The following is a 5,087-nucleotide window of genomic DNA, read 5'->3' as shown; positions in this document are numbered from 1 at the left end:
AGTTGGTGCGGGGGATGATCCGGGCAGCAGAGTTCTGGATTATTTGCAGTCTATTGAGGAGCTTGATGGGAAAGCCAGTCAGAAGTGCATTGCAGTAATCAATCCGGGGTGTGACGAATGAGTGGACCAGGATTTCAGTGCTGGGTTGGGACAGAGATGAGCGGAGTCTGGAGATGTTCCGAAGATGGAAGAAGGCAGTGTGGGTGATGTTTTTAATGTGTGGTGCGAATGAGAGGTGTTATGGAAATCTGAGACCCAATACTGTGGAGAGTACAAGTCAGAGTGATCAAACAAATAAATGGTGAAACAGACAGAGTTGTCTTTCTGGTTATTTATTTGAAGCTTCAAATACAAAAACGCAATACAAAGTCACAGGTCTCACAGAGTATAGGATAGTCTGCGGGAGTGTGCACAGTACAATATAATAGCAAAGCTTATATACAGGAAAGGGCGGGAAGCTCAGAAATCTGTCTTCACACGGTCTCATATTGTTATCAGACATCTGTCCTTGAGCTGTAGTATAACGGTTCTCAGAATAGGGAAGTTCTTGTGTGACTTTGTGTGAGTCTCAACCTAGTCTGCCAAATCAGCTCTGTGGCCTTGAAGCGCTTGGGAATAAAAACCCACATTAGAGTATGAGAAGAAAACAGCACATCTCAGGAAATTATATAGGTGTTTTACAATGATTTGAGAAGCATTTGGTTTAAGCATATAAGGATATAATAAAAATGTCCACTACAGAGAGAGCCGTCCATAATGACACTGAGGCTTTTCACTTGGGCAGCGAATGGTATGGGGAAGCCGTCGATGATGATGTTTGGTGCTGGGGTGTTTTGTGACTTGGTGAAGGTGGATTTGGAGCCGATGAGCAGGGCCTCAGTTTTGCTACTGTTAAGCTTCAGGAAATTCCTGCTCATCCAGCTCCTGATGTCCTCAAGGCAGGTGGTGAGGGAGGTGGGGGGCAGGGCAGTGGTGGGTTTGGAGGAAATGTAGACCTGTGTGTCGTCGGCGTAGCAGTGAAAATTAACCTCATGGTCACGGTGGATTGTGCCCAGGGGGAGGAGATTTATGACGAATAGAAGTGGACCCAGTACTGACCCCTGGGGGACACCCAGTGAAATGGTTACCGAGTTGTACAAACTGTTGTCTGTCAGTGAGGTATGATGAGAACCAGGAGAGTGCAACACCAGTTATCCCAATGCCAGCCAGGCGGTCCAGGAGTAGTGGGTGAGAGATGGTATCGAATGCAGCGCTGAGGTCAAGGAGGATGAGGATGGTGAGAAGTCCGGAGTCAGATGCACGGAGGAGGTCGTTGGTGATTTTAACCAGGGCTGTTTCAGTACTGTGTTTTTGGCGGAAACCAGATTGGAAGGGTTCATGGAGGTTGTTTGTGTCAAGATGGGACTGAAGCTGTGCGGCAACCACCCTCTCAAGGGTCTTGGAAATGAAGGGTAGGTTGGAGATGGGCCTGTAGTGGTTTAGATCGGCTGGGTCAGTACTGGGTTTTTTGAGGGTGGGGGTGATTGCAGCCAGTTTGAGGGTGGTTGGTACAATTCCAGAGGTGAGGGAGGAGATAATTATGTCAGTGATCATGGGTGATATGGCTGGTAGGCAAGCCTTGACCAGGGTGGTGGGAAGAGGATCAAGCTGACAGGTGGTGGTTTTGGCTTTAAGGATGAGCTCTGAGATGGTGTATTCCGATGCTGGAGTGAAGATGGAGGGAGGGAGGGAGCTGATGGAGGGAGCTGATGGAGGGAGCTGATGAGTGGTGGACCAGTTGTATCCATCCAGGGTGGATCACTTGAGGAGGTGCATGCTGAGGCCAGCTGTAGGTGAATGGTTTTCATTTTGGAGTGAAAACATTGCAGAAAGTTAGTACATTGGTCAATGGAGATATCTGGAGGGAGGGTTTGAGGAGGCTGAAGTAGGTGACTGACTGTGGAGAAGAGAACTCTGTTGTTACCAGTGCTGATTGTAAGGGAAACTTATGTTGCAATGGAGAGTCAGGACTCAGAGAGACACGGGACGAGCAGGAGTTCTGATGTCAAACACTGAGATTTAATACAAGTATCGGCTGGGTTGCCATGTCAATTCTGACTCTCTTCTCATCTTGGCAGACCTTTAATTAGCTTCACTCAGAGTCATCCCACATATTGGGGGAAGGTGTATGTGACCACCTGGAAGCACTGAATTATCTTTATCTGACTTTAGGGCTCTTGTGACCGAGAGTTGACCGGTCATTAAACTGGCAAGGTCAGCCACAGCTGACCGTTCCCATTCCTTAAGACAGATAACAGACTTCGGCTTGGTCGTAAAACGTCAACAGGCCGAAAGGTCAAATATCTTAGGAGTAAGGAGAATTATTCTTTGACACTTAGGAGTAAAGACAAAATTAATCCCTCACACTGATGAGGTTGGAGTAATAAAAGGATTTGGCATTGGAAAGCGCGTTATTGTAGAGGTGAAGGTGATCCGAGTACATTTGCGTGTGAACTGAGAGTCCGGTGCTTTTGCATAGCCGCTCCAGTCGGCGGCCAGTTGTTTTGAGCTGACATAGCTCAGAGGTGAACCAGGGGGCGGAGTGGGTAAATTAAACTTTGCGAGTTTTCAGGGGAGCCAGGGCAGTGAGGGAAGAGGAGAGACAGTTATTATAGTGACTCACCAGGTCAGCAGTAGCGTTGCTCACGTGCAAAAGTTGAGCAATGTTCAACTTTTGAAGCTTCAACGGAAGCGTCAGCCAATCAAGTTGCATATTACGGATTTGTGCTCTTTTGATCAGTCTGACTAACTGCCCCTTTATATTGATGGCGATGGTCATTTTATAACACATCCATTATGGTAAAATTTCACTCACTAAGGTTTGCCACTGACAGTGTATAACTTTACTTTAATTTGTTTTCCAAGTAAATTGCATATACAGTTTAACTGTGGACTGCCTGATTGCATTCCTTGAGACAAAACTGTTGTGTCTCGTCCAAAATGTTAGTCTTGTCATGTTTCATGTTTTGTTAAGTCATTTTTGTCTTGTCTCCCACTTCCTGTTTTATTTTGGTACTCTCTGGCCGTGTCTCAATTCAGGGGCTGCACCCTTCGGAGGCTGCATTTGTAGACCACATACGTCACTTCTGCCAAAAGAAGGCTGTCCCATTAGAGATCCGAAGTCCAGTGATGTACCTGAACGCGTTCAATGAACGATCGTTCATGAACGCGTTCATATTTTGGGCGAACGTGAACTGAACGTACTGTATTTCCGCTAGATGAACGTAATTGAGAACGCGTTCATTATCAGCGCTGTATAACGGCATTCAAAAGTGCGTTCATTCTCAGCACTGTATTATAACGGCGTTCAAAAGTGTGCCAGATTTCATATGCCTTTCAGCCGAAAACCCAGTTAAAACACACCGTAAACAGGCTTCAAAATAATGCGGAAAACCACCCAATCTGGCAACAGCAGGCTGCCTGTGACGCGTACGCGCCTGTCACCCCTGGCTGTCGCACTAAAATATAAATATACTAAATATATCAGACTCCTCAGAAGAAACAATGTGGAACCGCGGAACTCGCTCAGAGTGAGACTCTACGGCAGTGGTGGGGAACCTCCGGCCTCCGGGCCGTATACGGCCCGCGAGACAATTTGGTACGGCTCTCGAGGTAATTTATAAACACACGCAAAAAATAAAAAATGAAAGAAATCTAGACCGCAAAAAAATTAAACAAGCGAGTGCCTGTTTTTCCTGGCCACGGTTAGGGTCCTTGAACACAACACGAGCCTAACGTGTCATCACGTGGTATATGTCTCGACTGACAGGGGTGCAGTTCTGACGGAGAGCACCAGAACGCCACTCCAGCACTTCAGAAATTGCAGTACCGATAAGTCCATACACATGCCGCAGTTTCTGCGTGTCTGTGTCTTTAGTTGAAAGCCCAGTGGCGATCTGCTCATCTGTCATACTGATCAGACAGTCACTAACTGTGTTGTTATCATTAGCATCTGGTTAGCTAGCTATGCTAACGAATATAAGAAGCTTTGTCTACAACCAGTGAGGTAAAGGTACATCTTTATATGATCATTATAGTTATCAAAAAAATAAGAGAATAAAGTAAACAGGTATAAAATACTATATGACAGTTATTAATAAAGAAGAATACAGTTTGAAAGGGGAGTGATTTGTAAAATGTCCATACATTAAAAGAAAATCTGTTTACAGTTGTGTTTGGGTGTTGAGAGATGTGTCCATAGATCTCCTCATGTTGCTCTCAAAGTGCACCAGATTGATGCTTTTGACTTCAACATTTAAAAAAAAATCTTCCCAGGGGAGCATGCCCTCCGGATCCCCCTAGAGGAGGTTAGGTCCCCCCCCCACTTAAACCATGTTCACATGGATAGGAAACTAAATACATTTGCACACATCTTGTGTCCATATCTTTCTGTTTTGGTGGTCATGCCACACCCTGCACGTGCATGCATACGCGAGTCATGGTGAGATATCTGGATTAAGAGGTTGCTTTTTCTTTGCACAGAATGAAATGAATGGGCTGTGATTTTAGTTTTTTTAAGCAGAGGTCAATAACTTGTACGGCCCTCTGAGGATATTGTAAAAATTGAAATGGCCCATTAACATCGTACAGGAGACAAATAATAGCTCGCAGCAACTTATTGAAAAAATAACTATGAACTATAAATTAGTTCATTTTTGAAACCATGAACTTTAGTTCAACATTTTGAATTATGAACTATGAACTGAACTAGTTCATTTTAAAATGTGTGAACTGTGAACTGAACTAGTTCATGTAGAAAGTGAACTTTCCCAACACTGCCGAAGTCCCTCCCTTTCCGGTGGACCTCCATGGGACCTTATTTCGGAAAAATTATGTATTGAAGTCAATGGTGAGAGAAAAGTTATCTTTCGATCCCGTTTGAATTGTGCCACGAATTACACATATGATGTTTGTCAATTTAAAAGATAATTTTGCAAGTAAACATTTTTCGGGGGCGTAAAACTGCGAAGTAACACTTTTTTTGTGTGAAAGAAAGAAAATGAAAGAAGCTCGTCTCTGGGAGTTACTGTGAAGACAGGAGCTGATTG

This window comes from Pseudochaenichthys georgianus, chromosome 6 (genome assembly GCF_902827115.2).
Source record: "Pseudochaenichthys georgianus chromosome 6, fPseGeo1.2, whole genome shotgun sequence".
NCBI classification, from domain to species: domain Eukaryota; kingdom Metazoa; phylum Chordata; class Actinopteri; order Perciformes; family Channichthyidae; genus Pseudochaenichthys; species Pseudochaenichthys georgianus.
This window is presented reverse-complemented; position numbering follows the sequence as displayed.